The sequence below is a fragment of the Anabrus simplex genome, chromosome 13, assembly GCF_040414725.1.
Source record: "Anabrus simplex isolate iqAnaSimp1 chromosome 13, ASM4041472v1, whole genome shotgun sequence".
NCBI classification, from domain to species: domain Eukaryota; kingdom Metazoa; phylum Arthropoda; class Insecta; order Orthoptera; family Tettigoniidae; genus Anabrus; species Anabrus simplex.
This window is the reverse complement of record NC_090277.1, coordinates 1,702,400-1,724,275: the sequence shown is the minus strand read 5'-3', so window position 1 is coordinate 1,724,275 and position 21,876 is coordinate 1,702,400.

The window sequence follows — 21,876 nt, the reverse complement described above, 5'->3', positions numbered from 1 at the left end:
AACCTCAGTACTACCATCTTGACGGGCCTAAACCTCAGTAGTGCCAACTTAACCTAACTAGCATGAGGTAAACAAAGCCACGTGTTTTTTGACAGCCACGTGCTTTTTGACAGATTTGTAAACAAAGCCACGTGCTTTTTGACAGCTGTCATCCGCCATCTTTAATCCATAGAGCACAGTGCTGCCCTCTTTAGCTACTTACCTTTGAAATGTGGTGGCGGATAATTTGAAAAAATGCTTTTTTGACAGCAGCCATCTTTGAGCGCCGTGCTACACTCTTTAGCTAGATACCTGTGGTGGCAGGCAATTCCACATGACAGCAGTCATCTTTAATCAAGAGAGCACCGTGCTGCCCTCTATGTGGTGGCGGCAAATTGAAAAATTCTACATGCTCTTGTTTGGAAACAAACTCACGCGCTTTTTTGACAGCCGTCATCCGCCATCTTTAATCAACAGAGCACAGTGCTGTACTCTTTAGCTAGATACCTTTGAAATGTGGTGGCGGCAATTTGAAAAATTCTATGTGCTCTTGTTGGGAAACAAAGCCACGTGCTTTTTTGACAGCTGTCATCCGCCATCTTTAATCAATAGAGCACTGTGCTGCTATCATGCGGGCAATTTCGTTAGCTGTCATCCGCCATCTTTAATCCAGAGAGAACAGTGCTGCACTCTATGTGGTGGCGGTAAATTCCATGTGCTTTACAAACCTATGTGCTTTTCTGACAGCTGTCATCCGCCATCTTTAATCTAGAGAGAACAGTGCTGCACTCTATGTGGTGGCGGCAAATTCCACGTGCTTTACAAACCTATGCGCTTTTCTGTCATCCATCATCTTTAATCTAGAGAGAACAGTGCTGCACTCTATGCGGTGGCGGCAAATTCTACGTGCTTTACAAACCTATGCGCTTTTCTGTCATCCACCATCTTTAATCTAGAGAGAACAGTGCTGCACTCTATGTGGTGGTGGCAAATTCTACGTGCTCTTATTTGGAAACAAATTCTACTCGCTCTTCAGCTGTCATCCACCATCCTTAATCAAGAGAGCACCGTGCTGCCCTCTTTGTGGTGGCGGATAATTTGAAAAAATTCTTTTCGACAAGCAGCCATCTTTAATCCAGAGAGAACAGTGCTGCCCTCTTTAGCTACTTACCTTTGAGGCGGTTAATTTGAAAAATTCTTTTCGACAAGCTGCCATCTTTAATCCAGAGAGAACAGTGCTGCCCTCTTTAGCTACTTACCTTTGAGGCGGTTAATTTGAAAAATTCTAGCTGCCATCTTTAATGAAAAGGGCATCGTGGTGCTATCTTGCGGGTAATATTTTACGTCACAGCTGTCATCCACCATCTTGCATTGCTAACCTTAGTGCTGCCCTCTTTAGCTACTTACCTTTGACAAGCTGTCACCCGCCATATTGCATCGCAAACCTCAGTGCTGCACTCTATGTGGTGGCGGATAACTTGAAAAAATATTTTTGACAAGCAGCCATCTTTAATCAACAGAGCACCGTGCTGACATCTTTAGCTACCGCCATCTTACATCGCTTACCTCGCTGCTGCACTCTATGTGGTGGCGGTAAATTCGAACAAGTTTAATCACGCATCGGGAAAGCTAGAGTAAGCACGTGCTGCAGTGATGACGTTTAAACCCGTTCGTTGACTAAAAGCTTCGGGAAACAGTGATAGAGTGTAGAGTGCAAACATGACGAAAACATTAATAGTTGATGTGCAAGGCTTTAAAGTAAACGGAAACTAGTTTGTGTTTAAAGAGGTGGCTGTGTTAGATTGCTGTGTGTTGTGGGCACCAAAACTTGTTAGTTTAGTATTTAGTCCACCGTTCCCTTACTGTTTGCAAACTGATGAAGATAAAAAGCAGACTCAGTGGATTGAAAACAATTTAGGTTTGAAGTGGGAAGAAAAAGGAATACCTTATCGTTTTCTACCTTTAATGATGAATGCACATTTGTCAAGAGCAGATCTTGTTCTTTTAAAGGGTTGTGAAAAGAAAGAATGGTTGCGTGATTTTCTACCATCATCATGTGAAGTTATCGACATGCATGAATTGGGGTGCCCATCATTTAAAACTCTTCCGAAAGAGCATAGTAGAGAAACAACTAAACAGTCTTTACAACATGTATGCATGCTCTTTGATTGGTTGTGTCGCAGTGCATGCCGGGAAGTGAACAACATATGTAAAGTGCAGTGTCGAAAGAACCTTAGTGTAAAAGAAACATTTGTAGAGTAAAGACATCATGTCATTTCTAACAGATACTAAGTGTAACGCAGTTGAAAAGGCGATCGTAAAGTTTTATACATGCAAAAAGAAACTAAACACTTTTACTGAAGAAGAGTTAAATGCATTACCAAAGGCATTTTTGGTCAATGTAGCTGCGAATGCTGTAAAGAAGATTTGGGATAAGGTGCCTCGTGAGTGGACTCAAGATTCTGTTTTGTCAGAGCTTCAAACGTGTAGTTTACATCATGAACACGTGAGTTTAGCTAGAAGACCTTCTGTGAGACAGTGCCGTACATGTCAACTAATTAAACTGTATCACGGACCTAAAACTAACGAGTTGTCTTCGCTTATAAACACTTATCATGGCTGTGGAGAGAGTAAACAAGGAAAAGGTGAAGAAACGTGCTGGGAGAAAGATGAGGAAGCATGTTGGGCGTGGACTCATCAATAGAGTGATTGATCTTCTTTTCTTCGTGCTTCATCTCCCCTGCGGCCCTAGAACACGTTCGCCTGATACGTAGTTACATGCTGCCTGCATAGAGTGTAGCTGTTAAAATCTGCTTCGTAAAGTTATGCTGTGTGTGTATGTGTTATTACCTAGTGCTTTAGCTGCTCAGAAGAATATAGCAGCACTTGTCGTTGTTGGTGCAATAAAACGAAAAACTGAGTGACAAAGACCGTAACATGAACAAAGGATAAAAATGTATGTATATAGTCTAAAATAAATATGAATTGTCAAAACATATTACAGGTGTTGTTTAATCCTACAGCATGTCCTAGTGACTTAGAAGAAAGGAAACGTAGAGGATTAAAAGAAAACACACATAAGATTTAAAGTACATACTCTTTATTAATCCATGAATTAAAGCTGTTATTAAAACCAAGCCATTTAACATACAGTTTATTACCACGACGTCGAATAACACGTTCAACCAAATAGTGATCAGGATATTTTGTTTTCTGCAGTTCTTCGATGTAGAATCCTCCTTCAATAGGCTGTCCTCTGAGATCGCGAAGTAAATACGTAACTGGATTAGTAAGCTTAACACTTCTGATTTGAAAAATTTCAGTGCTCCAGTTAGGTGTGTATCCTTTTGCAAAGATAGACTTGTGTTTGCTGATGCGAACGAAATCACCTTCTTTAAAGCGATAGCGACGTGGATCAGCTGTTTTGATTACAAGATGAATAGCATCTAGACGAGGTGTATTCTTTGTAACAAGACGTGGCTTTGTTCCGATAGTGCGATGAGGTGTATCGTTGTAGGTAGATAAAAGTCTAGGTAGCAGATCAATCCAACGATATGAACCTTGCGCTGTAAATTCTCGCCACATCATTGTTTTGAGTGTACGATTAAAGCGTTCTACAACACTTGCCTTGAGATTACTGAACGTAGAGTAGTGTTGAATGCCAAGTAACTTGAGGTAAGAAGAAAAATCCTTGTTGTAAAACTCTTTACCTTGATCAGTTTGAAGAAGCCTTGGGCAGCGTTTCGATTCTTCAACAATATGTTTAAATGCTTCTTTAACTTGAGCTGCTGTTTTAGAACGCACGGGTTGTGCAAAAGCAAACTTTGAGTACACATCGGTAACAGTAAGTAGATACTTATAGCCCTTATTACTAGAAGCATATGGAATCATTTCTACTAAGTCTGCTTGCCAGAGATCATCTTTTCCTCGTGTAATAACGCGTCTGCGACAGTAGGTGCGACGTGCTGGTTTATGTAACTCATGTGCGATGTTTACCTTTACAGGTGAGATCTTCTCTTGACGAGCCATTACAAAATAATACCGGCATAACGTAGTTCTCTTTCTATTTCTAGAATTTCTGATCCGTGACCAGTGTGACCAGCCTCTTGCGATGCTCTTAAAAGTTGTAATCGTTCAACGAGTAAGTTTGGGTCATTCCAGTATCTTACATCCACATACGGCAACAAAGGCTTGTAGATAACGTCTAGACTACGTGCAGTCGGAAACAGCTTAGAAATAAACTCACGATACTTGTAACTCTTATTCGCATTTACAGCTTCTGTTCTCTTGTAATTACGTCGTGTTGCATCGGTAGCAAAAAGTATTGCTTTTATACTTTTTAAGATCATCTTGTAAAATTATATCCTTGTCAGGTATTCGTGAGAAAAGAAGTTCTAAGAGTCCTTTCGTAGGTTTATAGGTAACACCTTTTACAATGAGTTTGTTGCTATAAATCTTAACATTTGAATTTCCTATCCGGAAACAGTCATCTTCGTAGCGAATACCATAGGTAGTGTCAGTTTGTCCTGTAAAAAGTTTTTCTATATAAGGTGCAAAGAGAGATCCATAGGTATCTTGAATAAAAGTTCTAAACTGATTGCGATACTCTGGTGTAATCATAACCTCAGACAAAGATGGTAGATTTTGCGTCGATGTAGTAGGTGTTTCTGCAATAACATCTGTAGTTAAAAACTCAACACGCTTAGATGGTGATGCATCATTAAGTTCTTCTTCTTCTTCTTCCTTATCTTCCTCTTCTTGATCTACATCCTGCTTCTTCTCTTCCGTATCTTCTTCATGCTTTTCTTCTTCATGCTTCTCTTTATGATATGATGTTTGCATAGAAGCAAAACTTGAAGTAGACTGCGGTAATGAAGTAGAATTAAAAATTTCTTTGAGTGGTGTACTTAGTTGTGTTTTTAAAAATAAATCCGTGTCTGCTTGAATACGTTTAAGCTCTTTAACTTTCCGTCGAATATTGTTTCGAGCTTGGATGATATGTTTTGTGATCTCCTTGCTAGATGTTAACATGATGGTGGTTTTTAATCAAGTAGTTACTGTAATTCTGTGTTAATGCATATAAAATGATCGAAACCCATGCGATATCGTCCATGCTGTACATCACTTTCTTTATCAATAACTAAAAAGCTGTAACGGTGTAATGACCAACATTTAGCACACATACGTTTAAAGTCATCGAATGTCATATCAGTGTTAACATGATCGTTATACACATGTCGCATGTTGCGCTCATCTTGCCGAAAAAGCACAATAACATTTGCGTTGTCGCGTATCAACTGCTTGGGCACACGAGAATAGGTTTGGCACAAATAGATGCAATCAACATATTTATGTCGACCCATACTAAAGAATGCACGAATAACGTTTTGCTGTTCTGTTGCGACATCATCAAAGATCATTAGAGAATTAGGAAGCACATCGTCTGGTGATGGTACTTGCTCATGTGAATTAAATTTAAAATATCTTATTCCATCTTTAACTAGATCGTGCATTACAGTTTGTAGAATAGTATATAGCGGCTGATACAGTGACTTTGCGAAAACGTAAATATTCTCGAAGCGTATACCATTTACAGAAGTAATAAGTGTGAGTAAAAGATTTGTTTTACCGCATCCCGACGGACCTGATATAATACATCGAACAGTAAAAGGAAACAACGTTCCATGACAGTAGTATAATTGGATGGTTCTGCGGCCACCTCCACCTCGGGCTCCCAGAGGCCACCTCCACCTCCACCTCAGCCAGAGGCCCCCCATAGGCCACCTCCACCTCCACCTCAGCCAGAGGCCTCCCAGAGGTCTCCTCCACCTCCCGCGGGAAATTTGAATTTGTAAACAAAGCCACGTGCTTTTTGACAGCTGTCATCGACAACAACGCATCGCTAACCTCAGTACTGCCATCTTGACGGGCCTAAACCTCAGTAGTGCCAACTTAACCTAACTAGCGCGAGATAAACAAAGCCATGTGTTTTTTGACAGCCACGTGCTTTTTGACAGACAACAACGCATCGCTAACCTCAGTACTGCCATCTTGACGGGCCTAAACCTCAGTAGTACCAACTTAACCTCACTAGCGCGTGGTAAACAAAGCCACGTGCTTTTTGACAGCCATGTGCATTTTTGACAGCTGTCATCCGCCATCTTTAAACCACAGAGCACTGTGCTGCCCTCTTTATCGTAGTAGATGTAAAATTCGTCACCTGTCACCGGCAGTGCTGCCATCTTGACGGGCCTAAACCTCAGTGCTACTAACTTAACCTCACTAGCTCGAGATAAACAAATCCACGTGCTTTTTTGAAAGCCACGTGCATTTTTGACAGCTGTCATCCGCCATCTTTAAACCACAGAGCACTGTGCTGCCCTCTTTATCGTAGTAGATGTAAAATTCGTCACCTGTCACCGGCAGTGCTGCCATCTTGGTGGGCCTAAACCTTAGTGCTACCAACTTAACCTAACTAGCGCGTGGTAAACAAAGCCACGTGCTTTTTGACAGCCACGTGCTTTTCGACAGATTTGTAAACAAAGCCACGTGCTTTTTGACAGACAACAACGCATCGCTAACCTCAGTACTGCCATCTTGACGGGCCTAAACCGCAGTAGTACCAACTTAACCTAACTAGCGCGAGATAAACAAAGCCACGTGCTTTTTGACAGCCACGTGCTTTTTTGACAGCTGTCATCCGCCATCTTTAAACTACAGAGCACCGTGCTGCCCTCTTTCGTCACCTGTCATCGGCAGTGCTGCCATCTTGACGGGCTTAAACCTTAGTGCTACCAACTTAACCTCACTAGCTCGAGATAAACAAATCCACGTGCTTTTTGACAGCCACGTGCTTTTTTGATAGCTGTCATCCGCCATCTTTAATCTATAGAGCACAGTGCTGCCCTCTTTAGCTACTTACCTTTGAAATGTGGTGGCGGATAATTTCAAAAATGCTTTTCGACAAGCAGCCATCTTTAATCCAGAGAGAACAGTGCTGCCCTCTATGTGGTGGCGGCAAATTGAAAAATTCCACGTGCTCTTGTTTGAAAACAAACTCACGTGCTTTTTTGACAGCTGTCATCTGCCATCTTTAATCTATAGAGCAGAGTGCTGCCCTCTTTAGTTTGAAATGTGGTGGTGGTAAATTCCACGTGCTCTTGTTTGGAAACAAAGCCATGTGCAGCTGTCATCCGCCATCTTTAATCAACAGAGCACTGTGCTACTATCATGCGGGCAATTTCATCACCTGTCATCCGCCATCTTTAATCCACAGAACACCATGCTGCCCTCTTTGTGGCTACTACCTTAAGCACGTAGTAGCGGGCAATTTGAAAAGTTCTGTTAGCTATCATCCGCCATCTTTAATCAAGAGAGCACTGTGCTGCCATCTTTAGCTAGATACCTTTGAAATGTGGTGGCGGCAAATTGAACAATTCCACGTGCTCTTGTTTGGAAACAAACTCACGTGCTTTTTCGACAGCTACCATCCGCCATCTTTAATCAACAGAGCATAGTGCTACCCTCTTTAGTTTGAAATGTGATGGCGGCAAATTCCACGTGCTCTTGTTTGGTAAACATAGCCATGTGCTTTTTTGACAGCTGTCATCCGCCATCTTTAATACAGAGAGCACCGTGCTGCCCTCTTTATCGTAGTAGATGTAAATTCGTCACCTGTCATCCGCAGTGCTGCCATCTTTAGCTAGATACCTTTGAAAAGTGGTGGCGGATAATTTAAAAAGAAAAATTCTACAGCAGCCCTCTCTCGACGCTAATTGCATAAGATGGCGGCTATACATGACTCCTTAAGGGTGCTTACGCAAGATGGCTGCTATACACAGGTTCTTATGAGACGCCCTTGGGATGCTTGCGCAAGATGGCAGTTATACATGGCTCCTTATGAGATGCCCTAGGGATGCTTGCGCAAGATAGCGGCTGCTCTTATGGGACGGCTTAAGGGTCCTTGCACAAGATAGCTTGAGACGCCCTAAGGATGCTTGCGCAAGATGGCGGACACAAGATGGCGGCTATACACAACTCCTTATGAGACGCTTTAAGGGTGCTTGCGCAAGATGGTTGCTACTCTTAGCTTAGAGGCTAACGTGTCGTGATAGTTCGATTCATTAAATTTAGGGCTTAAATGCAAAATGTTAAATATATCGAAAACGGTGCACCGTAGAGCAAACCGGACAAAATTTTTCTGCCTAATACCTAGGTTCGCAGTATGAGGAACAAGAAAATCATAGTCTAATGATGGATCAACGGTTCGGTTCCTACTTAGGCCCTTTGGCATTTGCACTGTTTTAGCTTGTATTGAAGGGAGTCTTCGTAACATGATCAGGTCTAGCTATGGTAGAGAGTATAACGTACCGTGCAGGTTCGATTCATTAAATTTGGAGGCTTAAATGCAAAATGTTAAATATCTCGAAAACGATGCATCGTAGAGCAAAACAGACAAAATTTTTCCGCCTAATACGTAGGTTCGTAGTATCAGGAACAAGAAAAAACATAGTCTAATGATGAGATCAACGGTTCGATTCCTACTTAAGCCCTTTGCCATTCGCAGCTATCTATTTCTACAAGATGGTGGGTGCTCTTATGAGAAACAAGATGCCTTGAGACGTCCTAGGGATGCTTACGCAAGATGGCAGACACAAAATGGTGACTATACATAGCTCCTTATGAGACGGCCTAGGGGTGCTCGCACAAGATGGCGGCTACTCTTATGAAGAAAGCTAGCTTAGAGGCTACTGCGCAAGATAACAGCTGTTGTTATGCATGTGGTGGAGGGCAATTTAAAATTCTATGTGCTTAATCAACAGAGCACCCTGCTGCCCTCTTTAGCTGAAATGTGGTGGTGGATAATTTGAAAAATTCTTTTGACAGCTATCATCTTTAAACAAAGGCGACTATACATAGGCTGTTAAGGCCTTATCATTCTCCTCCTCCTCCTCCTCCTCCTGCTCCCCCTCCTCCTCCTCCGCCTCTTATGTCAAGGCATAGCTTTATATCGAACAAGTTTAAACCTGCATCGCGAAGGCAAGCGTGTGCAGCGATAACATTATTGTGCATGTTTAGACTTTCGAAACATAAGAAGAGTAGAATCAAACGCTGTACTCGATACGACATGTGATCAGAACATTGATTGATGCGTTCAGAAAACAAAATAAGTGATCAAGACTAGAATCGAACAATGTACTCAATACATCATGTGTTTAGAATATGTCAGGGGATACGCTTGTTCTAAGAAGATCAGATTGAAACATAACAAGACTAGAATCGAACACTGTACTCGATACAACATGTGATCAGAACATTGATTGATGTGTTCAGAACACAAAATAAGTGATCAAGACTAGAATCGAGCACTGTACTCAATACAACATGTGTTTAGAACATGTTAGGGGGTACCCTTGTTCTAAGAAGATCAGAATGAAACATAACAAGACTAGAATCGAACACTGTAATCGATGTTGTTAACCTCAACATATGATCAGAACATTGTTTGATGTGTTCAGAGCAAAAGTACAATTTTGATGATTTGCGCAGCTAACTCGCTCGGTAAACGATATAGCCAAAGTATATCTTCAAATTATTTACCTTCCATCATTCGTCTTGTGTGTAAAAATCAGTCGAACAAGTTATCGCATAAACATGGCTGAAAAAAAATCGTGATAGGGTATGGAACCCAGGGGTTACATCTTATCAGAAGGGCAAAAAGGATGAAAGGACTCTTCCTCCTCCTTACCGCACATTCCTTGGCTAAAGGGCTAATAGGCTAAAGGGCTAATGGGCTAAAGGGCTAAAGGGCTAATGGGCTAAAGGGCTAAAGGGCTAAGGGCGCAACAACCTCATCGATCGCTATCAGCAAGAACGCTTGTACTTTGTTAAGTGTAGAAAATTAATCTTTATTGGTAAATGGTTTTATGTTCAGAACAAGGAATGGAACCTAGGGGTTACGTCTTACCTAATAAAATCCCCGAGGTGCGATGAGTTACGTTTTTCGAACTAGTGTTTGGAACACTGAACTTTTCAAGATGGCAAGAGTGAGGTTAGCAATGTTCCGTTGTTGGATTTTTAAAATTCCCCGCTATAACATGCAAAAGGTGGCAGCCTTGAGGTTTACCGCCGTAAAGATGGCAGCAGTGAGGTTAGCGACGCTCCATTGTCCTTCAAAGTCAGGTTAGGGTTCGTCAAGAAGACAGCTGTCAAAAAAGCACGTGGCTATGTTTACCAAACAAGAGCACGTGGTCGTGACGTCACGGTCACGTAGTATGCTGCCTCAGCATGCAAAGTTCAATGTCTACACCTACGTAGTTAACACTCTGCTATGTTCACAAGATTTTTATACATCACTATTCTTTATGCTTTAAGTTCATTCACATAGGCTATGCTAAGATAGCAGCCCAAACACATGCGAACTTTGTACATTCTAATGGAATAAGTTTAGTACTGTGTGCGTCATGGATACATGATGTGTGCACGCATTTAATCTTGACTATACGTAATGCTGCTGCTTTGTTTACAAGATTTTTATACATTGCTATTCTTTATGCTTTAAGTTCGTGCACGCACAAGCGATACTCGTACGCTCTAGCAGGAGACGTTTAGTACGATATTCGATACATACATTATCTATAGGTGATGTGTACACGCTTTAGAACATAGCTCATCTTTATGCTTTAAGTTCGTGCACATGGGTTAGGGATACACAAAAGCGATTGCTACATGCTCTAGCGGAAGAAGTCTAGTACGATAGTAGATGCATGTAAAATCGATAGGTTATGGTAAGATAGCAGCACACTTACATGATTTTAGCACAATCTAGTGGGAAAAGTTTAGTATGATAGTCGTTTCGTGCAAAATCATTAGGTAATGTGTAAACGCTTCGAAACAAGGCTATTCTTTGTACTTTAAGTTCATGCGTACAGGTTATGCTAAGATAGCGGCACAATCTAGCGCAAGAAGTTTAGTACGAGAGTCGATGTATGTAAAATCGATAAGTAATGAGTACACGCTTTAAAACATGGTTATTCTTCGTACTTTCAGTTCATGCATCTTAGTTATGCTAAGATAGCAGCACAATCTAGCGGAAGAAGTTTAGTACGATATTTGTTGCATGCAAATCGATAGGTGATGTGTACACACTTTGAAACATGGCTATTCTTTTTACTTTAAGGTCATGCGTATAGGTTATGCTAGGATAGCAGCACAATCTAGCGGGAGGAGATTAGTACGAGAGTCAATGCACGCAAAATCCATAGGTAATGTGTACATGCTTTGAAACATGGCTATTCTTTGTACTTTTAAGTTCATGTGTATAAGTTATGCTAAGATGCCAGCACAATCTAGCGGAAGAAGTTTAGTACGAGAGTCAATGCATGCAAAATCGATAGGTAATGTGTACACGGTTTGAAACATGGCTATTCTTTGTACCTTAAGGCCATGCGTATAGGTTATGCTAAGATACCAGCACAATCTAGCGGAAGAAGTTTAGTACGAGAGTCGATGCTTGTAAAATGGATAGGTAATGTGTACACACTTTGAAACATGGCTATTCTTTTTACTTTAAGGTCATGCGTCTTAGTTATGCTAAGATAGCAGCACGATCTAGCGGAAGGAGTTTAGTACGAGAGTCAATACATGCAAATTCGATAGTTGATGTGTACACGCTTTGAAACATGACTAATCATTGTACTTTAAGTTCATTGGTATAGGTTATGCTAAGTGTGCCAAACCCCTCCCTTACGGACAGCATATGACGAAAATGAAACAAACGTAACGGGAGAATGAGGTGCGGACCGCGATTAGGGAAGGCAGAAAACGGCCCTGAGCTCAAGATGGGCCTCGTTATTAACCAACGAGGACGATTATAGAACACTACTATAAATGAAACGTAGAATAAACATAAGGACAAGGTTTATTAGTAAATTAATAATAGAATCCAAACATGAAAAAAAAGAAGCCAATCGCATAACAGAGAAAAGAAAAAACAAGACATAAACATACCTTCACAAACGTTTCTGCCGAGGTCGTGGGGTGAGCTCAACATAAATAATTATAACACACACCAAATATTTCGTTATCAGCTCACTGATACAGTAATGACCTCATTACCATTAATATTTCAATTAAATTTGCCGTGCGCACGGTAGTACAGCCAATATATATTTTTTATTTTTTTAAACTTCAGATTAAATTATTCACAGCGCATATCCTTCCATTCTCCATTCGCACGACAACAATAGAAGCCTCCTACTACAAAAACATTTTAACCCACGTCACCACAGAGATCAACATAATACGCAAGGAGTAAAGGAATGAACCAGCCAAAGGCGCTGAGTACAGCATCTTTGGTCCAGCAAAATAAAACAGGCATGCGCAGAGATACGAAAAATAAGAATACCAACATGGCCGACCGGCGGTTAGGCCGAGCCCCAACCAACACATGGCCAAGTAAATGACAAATCTGTACCAAGATAAGGAAAAGAGGTACCCAAACAAAATCGAAATGAAACCGAAATAAAACATGAATAAACCAATCGATAGCCCATCTTTTACTTGCTTCAGACACCAGCATTCACTCATAACATTCACATGAGGTACAAATACACGCCACATGACTCACCTTAACACAGTTCCAGATCTCGCATATTGAACTAATAACGTGCACTATGGGAGCACAATATAAGATTATACGTATTTTGTATAATCGGGCAAAACAGGCAGGATCGTGCACCAAATCACATTAAGCTTGAGTTTCGTACGACTTCAAATAAAACTTTGTCGACACGAAAGTCGTTGCTTCGAAGGCGGCCAGGTACAAACAAAACAAATGCACCCGAACAAGTGCACCACAAACGTGATGGATTCGAGACCAAATTCCCAAATTAGCAGTAATCATAATATTAACCTCTCACAGTCACACACGCCATTTACACGAACCGAAATAGAAGATGCACATCGACCGGCCCATCAGGGATAGTAAAAAGGTAATGCAAACGTAGTAATAATAAAGAGACAACAGAAAGCACATACCTGTTAAATCAAGACATTAATTATGGCATGAATGGTGGTAAACCCACGTTTAAATAAGGTAAAAATCCACCTAAAGGAAAGGAAGGCGATTTCACATCGTCTAGCCTCCATTGTAAAAAAAAATCACGAGTGAGGAAGGCAAAGATATGCGTCAAAAGATGAAAACAGTAGTCTAGTACGGCAAAAGATCGTCAATACACACCACGCAGAGTGCTGCGCTCTGTGGCCTATCAAGGGATATACTCAGGTTTTTCCTCGAACTGAGGTCAACAAAACTTGTATGAGTAGTAAACATAACATATGAGAAACATGCAAAAGGAGCATGGTTCACCATCCAGCAGCCCCACGTTTAAAATGTGTCTTATCTTGGTGATCAAGCAAGTAGACACGTTTTAAACGAGATTTCCCTTAAAATAAATGCGCGCATTTATTAAACTAAGACCTTAAAATTAAATTATGCCTATATACAAGCACAACATAAAAGATTTTAACCATATGTTTCAACAACATTCAAATAAGTCAGTTCGTTACATATTGACGTGTGTATTTTCTCACAAAGGGTTACGCTGAATCAATCAGTCTATGCCTTATTGCATTAAACGATCCACTTCATTCATAAATTCGAGACCGGGCTTGAAAGAGGAATGGTACAAACAGGTGAACCTCTCCCGTTATGCCAAGGTTTTGAAATTCATTCGGTTCATTTTCATCGAAAAATACCAGCATCCATTCTAACCATTTCATTTTGCGTCGTTATCCCTGAAACAGGAAGGAATTTAGAATGCAAATAATGGTATGACAGTTCACTCAAGTATACGATGCTACCAAACTACAAGGCAAAAACATCAAACATTACTGGCCCGTTGACGATAGGGCTTCAACAAACTCTCGTGAGCTTTTGATACCCTCTTATCGGCTAAATCCATTAACTCCACTGTAACTGGTCCCAGGAATCTTACGATTTTTTTGGGGCTAGACCATTTCAGACACAATTTACCAGTAATTTGGTCAGCAGCAGAGCTTATTGGAAACATCTTCACCACGACCAAGTCTCCAATTTCAAGAGTGACTCTTTTTCTCCCTTGGTCGAATCTTTTAGCCACTCGGTTCCGGGCTCTGACTAACTGGTCCAAAGCTTCTTTCCATTTCTCCTCCACGCTCCTGTTTCTGGATGCCTCCGACAGATAGTTTATATCCCATTTCAATTGGAGCGGGTCAGTAAGATTTCTCCCTAGAAACAGAACAGCTGGGGAATTGCGATGAGACTCATGAAGTGCATTATTAAAAGCTAAAACAAAGAAAGACAGGTTATTGTCCCAGCTACGCTGGTCCGCGCTGTGGAAGGCTGACAGACAGGCTTTCAAATTTCTATGGAAACGTTCGACATGGGAAGGCTTGGGGTAGTGGGGACTCAGAAAAACGTGTTTAACACCCCATCCGAAACACAAATGCCGAAATTGGCGACATCTGAAAGTAGAACCATTGTCAGACACTAGGACTTTCGGGGGACCATGAACACCAAATACATGTCGGGTTAAAAGCTGAACAGCGCTGCTCGAATTCATTTTACGCACGGGGAACAACCATACGAACTTGGAAAAGGCGTCGACGACGGACAGAATTCCGACGTTGCCATTCTTAGATTTTGTGAGAGGACCAAAATAATCGATAAACAGTTTTTCCCCCGGATATGTCGCAACATCGGCAGAGTGGAAACCGGTTAGGGATGATTGAGCAGGTTTAGACCGCTGACACACATCGCAGCTCCTTACATACTCAAGTACGTCCTTTTTGAGGTTGGGCCAAAAGAAATCACGAGAAACGCGGTGCAAGGTTTTGTACTGGCCAAGGTGAGCGCCTAGGTAGGAATCGTGGTAATAATGCAACATCATGGGCCTTAATTTAACCGGGACATAAACCTTGTCCTTTCCTTTTTTGCAATTACGATGAACCAACAAACCCCTTTTGACACAGAACGACTTGTCTCGCACAGACCCATCAGCGATTTCTTTTAACAATTCCTGACACTCATAATCATCCTTCTGATGCTCGGAGATGTCCGTGAAGGACCAGGGATAATTCTGCAAGATATTGATACTCTCAATACTATCAGTTTGACAATGGTCTTCCTCTAGTTCGGCTTCACTCTCCATTTCCCCGTCAAACATACGCGTCAGACAATCGGCCACGACATTTTCCTTACCACGTACATGCACAATTGTAAATTTATAGGCCGACAGCCGGAGAATCCATCTAGCCGTGCGACCGAGCCGCTTGACATTCGCGCTCATCCACGACAGGGCTTGGTTGTCCGTATGGACGAAGAAATGACGGTGTTCCAAGTATGAGCGGAATTTTTCAACACCTAATACAACAGCCAGGCATTCCTTCTCGTAAATCGAGTACTTCAATTCAGCTCCACGTAACAGTTTGCTAAAGTATGCAATGGGGACTAGCTTCCCATCCTCATCAGACTGATTAAGCACGGCAGAAATGGCGATTTCACTAGAGTCGCACTGCAGAACAAAATCTCGTGAAAAGTCGGGGCTGTGGAGGACCGGGGCTTCACAAAGAGCTTTCTTCAGTAGCTCAAAGGCACGGGTTTGATCTTGCTCCCATACGAAACGACAATTTTTCCTTTTCAAAAAATTAAGGGGGGCCGAAATGTGAGAAAAATCCTTGATGAAACGGCTGTAGAAACCGACCATACCGAGAAATCTCCTGAAGCCACGGACATTTTTGGGCTGAGGAAACTCCCTAATACATTTAACTCTGTCAGGGTTAACAGCGATTCCAGAATCGGAGATGATATGACCCAGAAAGTTCAAACGTTTGGAGCAAAGGGACACCTTTTTGGGGTTGATTGTGAATCCGTGCTTTCGCAAGCGAGTCAGAACTTCACGCAGATGAGCCAGGTGCTCGTCGAAAGTGGCAGAGTAAATGAGAAGATCGTCCAGAAAATTAAACACGTAGGAAAATTTTAAATCGCCGAAGATCGTATCCATCACCCGGCTGAGCGCTTGGCCACCAATAGAGATGCCCATCGGGACTTTATTGAACTCAAATAAGCCAAAAGGGGTGGCAAAGGCAGTGCAGGGGCGGCTTTTGGGGTCCAAGGGGATTTGGAAGTAAGCAGAATTGAAATCGAAAACAGTGAAATATTTGGCCCCATGGAAATGTTGAAACGCACTCTCGATAGTGGGCAACGGGAAGCTGTCGAAGACGACGTTCTTATTTATTTTTCGATAGTCGATCACCAATCTAGATTTACCGTCCTTTTTGGGGACTAGGAAGGCGGGGCTACTATAGGGCGACTTGGAGGGGGAGATGACCTTCTTCTCCAACAGGTCGTTCACACATTCACGCATGGCGCGTAACTTAGGGGGCGAGCAACTGAACGGAGGAGATCTTACAGGGGTATTTTCTTTCAGTTCAATGGTGTAGGAGAAATCTTTAGCACACCCTAGCTCGACACTTAGAACATCACAAAACTCTTCCAACAGTGCATTTAACATAAGATTTTGATTGTCAGAAAGGTCACATGAGGCATTGGGAAGTTGGCATTGAGTTAGGGTACACACAGAGGCGCGTTGGAATGGGGCTTCAAAGGGGTAGCTAACGCCCGATTTAAAACGGAAGGCAAAGGTTCGAGTGATAAAGTCAAGAGACAGGCCAGTAGCTAGCATGAAATCAGTTCCAAGAATCATCGGTACCGACAGGTCGGGAACGACATTGAAAGTCCAATCCCAGGACAAACCATGAATTTTAATGTGACATATGACTCGACCCACCGGACATACCTCACGACCGTCAGCAGACATGAACTTTCCTAAGCTTTCACAACCTTGCAGATACGCTAAATTGACAGAAGACACCAAGGATTGATTGACAAACGAAACACACGAACCGGTGTCCAACAGAGCATAAAATATGCGCGATCCTATAAGAATTTTGGCCCAGGGTGTAGACGAAGGAAGGCCCCAGATCCTCTTATTCACACCATCATCAGGCGCCAACGACGGGCCACCACGCCGGCGCGCCTCTAGTTTCCCTGCTGGGAGTTGCACCGAGGGCATACGCGCAGTGTAACACCAGCAAGACCACACTTAGAGCATTTAGCGGGACACCTTGACCAACAATTTTTAGAAACGTGCCCCATTTTCCCACAATTCCAACAATTTCTCACGGTGGGCACACTTGCACTGGGTGGGTTGGAAGGTTGGATAAAATTTACACAACGCTGAGGGGCAGATGCAAAGTCTGCTCTACGATTGGGGGTACTAAAAGGGGGGAATGCAGAAGGTGCAGTAGCGAAGGAGACGGATTTGGCGGGCGCACGACAAGCAACATCGGGGAAAGAACAATCAGATGGGGTAGGAGGTGGGCGATACAGTTTATTTTGATTTACGGCAGACTCAAACTCGCGACCAAGGTTTATGATGTCCTCTACACACTCGACCTCAGACCGCTTGATATGCAATTTATAATCAGGGGCTAAATTCCGGTAAAACTGATCGAAAACCTCGGACTCAGGTACCTTCACGCACATCCGATTAAACAAGGTGAGAATTCCAGTAGCATAATCATCAATGCTTTCCCCTATCCCTTGCGTTCTTCTAAAAGTTTCCTGCCTCAAACAATAGTCCATGTCGGACAATCCAAAGAGCTGTTTTATTCGAGCAGCAAACTCCTCCCACGACTGGATGTTACTTTTAATTAATCGGAACCATCGCAACGCCGGGCCTTCCAGCATTCCAGGAATAACAGGGATAAACAAGTCAAGGTGTATTGAGCTACACTGAGCGATATCTTCCACCCGTTCCAAAAACTCGACTACACTGAAGCCGTTCCCTTCCCCCGAGAAGTTTAATTTCCACTTACGTACAACCTCGAACACAGGGTTAACATTAACCTTATAATCGCTAGTGAATCTGGAATTTGGAGAAAAAGGGTCAACACGATTTTCGCCGAGGGCGCGATTACCATATGCAATGGGATGCCTATCATCAGTACATCTATCACTGTTACTACCAGAAGCAGGCATTTCATTAATTCTACCACTACGATCTCTCTTATCATTCTCAAGATTAGACATATCTGCCGCGAATACCTCGCTATCTTTACTCAACTCTAAATCTTTGGGGTTTTCCATGATGCAGATTATTTCTCAGAGATATTAAACAACACACACATATAATGACAAACAAACACAGAAGGTTAGAATTAAATTATATATATATATATTGGCTTCATGAACTTAAGGCATGGGAATTTGCACTAGACTAATATGTACATAATCTCCATCTCCAGCTCTATCTCGTCTGAATTTCCTTCTTTTCAGAAGAGATACCGTAATCGAGTACGCCTCTGCTACCATTTGTGCCAAACCCCTCCCTTACGGATAGCATATGACGAAAATGAAACAAACGTAACGGGAGAATGAGGTGCGGACCGCGATTAGGGAAGGCAGAAAACGGCCCTGAGCTCAAGATGGGCCTCGTTATTAACCAACGAGGACGATTATAGAACACTACTATAAATGAAACGTAGAATAAACATAAGGACAAGGTTTATTAGTAAATTAATAATAGAATCCAAACATGAAAAAAAAAGAAGCCAATCGCATAACAGAGAAAAGAAAAAAACAAGACATAAACATACCTTCACAAACGTTTCTGCCGAGGTCGTGGGGTGAGCTCAACATAAATAATTATAACACACACCAAATATTTCGTTATCAGCTCACTGATACAGTAATGACCTCATTACCATTAATATTTCAATTAAATTTGCCGTGCGCACGGTAGTACAGCCAATATATATTTTTTATTTTTTTAAACTTCAGATTAAATTATTCACAGCGCATATCCTTCCATTCTCCATTCGCACGACAACAATAGAAGCCTCCTACTACAAAAACATTTTAACCCACGTCACCACAGAGATCAACATAATACGCAAGGAGTAAAGGAATGAACCAGCCAAAGGCGCTGAGTACAGCATCTTTGGTCCAGCAAAATAAAACAGGCATGCGCAGAGATACGAAAAATAAGAATACCAACATGGCCGACCGGCGGTTAGGCCGAGCCCCAACCAACACATGGCCAAGTAAATGACAAATCTGTACCAAGATAAGGAAAAGAGGTACCCAAACAAAATCGAAATGAAACCGAAATAAAACATGAATAAACCAATCGATAGCCCATCTTTTACTTGCTTCAGACACCAGCATTCACTCATAACATTCACATGAGGTACAAATACACGCCACATGACTCACCTTAACACAGTTCCAGATCTCGCATATTGAACTAATAACGTGCACTATGGGAGCACAATATAAGATTATACGTATTTTGTATAATCGGGCAAAACAGGCAGGATCGTGCACCAAATCACATTAAGCTTGAGTTTCGTACGACTTCAAATAAAACTTTGTCGACACGAAAGTCGTTGCTTCGAAGGCGGCCAGGTACAAACAAAACAAATGCACCCAAACAAGTGCACCAAAAACGTGATGGATTCGAGACCAAATTCCCAAATTAGCAGTAATCATAATCTTAACCTCTCACAGTCACACACACCATTTACACGAACCGAAATAGAAGATGCACATCGACCGGCCCATCAGGGATAGTAAAAAGGTAATGCAAACGTAGTAATAATAAAGAGACAACAGAAAGCACATACCTGTTAAATCAAGACATTAATTATGGCATGAATGGTGGTAAACCCACGTTTAAATAAGGTAAAAATCCACCTAAAGGAAAGGAAGGCGATTTCACATCGTCTAGCCTCCATTGTAAAAAAAAATCACGAGTGAGGAAGGCAAAGATATGCGTCAAAAGATGAAAACAGTAGTCTAGTACGGCAAAAGATCGTCAATACACACCACGCAGAGTGCTGCGCTCTGTGGCCTATCAAGGGATATACTCAGGTTCTTCCTCGAACTGAGGTCAACAAAACTTGTATGAGTAGTAAACATAACATATGAGAAACATGCAAAAGGAGCATGGTTCATAAGATAGCAGCACAATCTAGCGGAATAAATTTAGTACGAGATTTGATGCATGCAAAATCAATAAGTAATGTGTACACGCTTTGAAACATGGCTATTCTTTGTACTTTAAGTTCATGCGTACAGGTTATGCTAAGATAGCAGCACAACCTAGCGGAAGAAGTTTAGTACAATATTTGTTGCATGCAAAGTCGATAGGTAATGTGTACACACTTTGAAACATGGCTATTCTTTTTACTTTAAGGTCATGCGTATTGGTTATGCTAAGATAGCAGCACGATCTACCTGCAGAAGTTTAGTATGAGAGTCAATGCATGCAAAAACGATAGGTAAAGTGTACACGCTTTGAAACATGGCTATTCTTTGTACTTTTAAGTTCATGTGTATAAGTTATGCTAAGATACCAGCACAATCTAGCGGACGAAGTTCAGTACGAGATTTGATGCATGCAAAATCGATAGGTGATGTGTACACACCTTTTTACTTTAAGGTCATGCGTATAGGTTGTGTTAAGATAGCAGCACAATCTAGCGGAAGGAGTTTAGTACGATATTTGATGCATGCAAAATCAATAAGTAATGTGTACACGCTTTGAAACATGGCTATTCTTTCTACTTTTAAGTTCATGTGTATAAGTTATGCTAAGATAGCAGTACAATCTAGAGGAAGAAGTTTAGTACGATATTTGTTGCATGCAAAATCAATAAGTAATGTGTACACGCTTTGAGACATAGCTATTCTCTGTACTTTAAGTTCATGCGTATAAGTTATGCTAAGATAGCAGCACAATCTACCTGCAGAAGTTTAGTACGAGAGTCGATACATGCAAAGTCGATAGGTAATGTGTACACGCTTTAAAACATGGTTATTCTTCGTACTTTCAGTTCATGCATCTTAGTCATGCTAAGATAGCAGCACAATCTAGCGGAAGAAGTTTAGTACGAGAGTCGATGCGTGCAAAATCGATAGGTAATGTCTACACGCTTTGAAACATGGCTATTCATTGTACTTTAAAGTCATGCTAAGATAGCAGCACGATCTAGCGGATGAAGTTTATTTCGATGGTCGATGTATGTAAAATCGATAGGTGATGTGTACACGCTTTGAAACATAGCAATTCATACTGCTGCTCTGTTCCCAAGACTTTTAAGAATAGCTAATCCTAATGCTGCTCTTAGCGACGTCGAGCTAAGGATTGATTACGTGACCGTGACGTCACGACCACGTGCTCTTGTTTGGTAAACATAGCCACGTGCTTTTTTGACAGCTGTCTTCTTGACGAACCCTAACCTCACTTTGAAGGACAATGGAGCGTCGCTAAACTCACTGCTGCCATCTTTACGGCGGTAAACCTCAAGGCTGCCACCTTTTGCATGTTATAGCGGGGAATTTTAAAAATCCAACAACGGAACATTGCTAACCTCACTCTTGCCATCTTTACGGGAGTAAACCTCAAGGGCTGCCACCTTATGCATGTTGTAGCGTGGAATTTAAAATCCAACAACAGAACATTGCTAACCTCACTCTTGCCATCTTGAAAAGTTCAGTGTTCCAAACACTAGTTCGAAAAACGTAATTCATCGCACCTCGGGGATTTTATTAGGTAAGACGTAACCCCTAGGTTCCATTCCTTGTTCTGAATATAAAACCATTTACCAATAAAGATTAATTTTCTACACTTAACAAAGTACAAGCGTTCTTGCTGATAGCGATCGATGAGGTTGTTGCGCCTTTAGCCCTTTAGCCCATTAGCCCTTTAGCCCTTTAGCCCTTTAGCCCATTAGCCCTTTAGCCTATTAGCCCTTTAGCCAAGGAATGTGCGGTAAGGAGGAGGAAGAGTC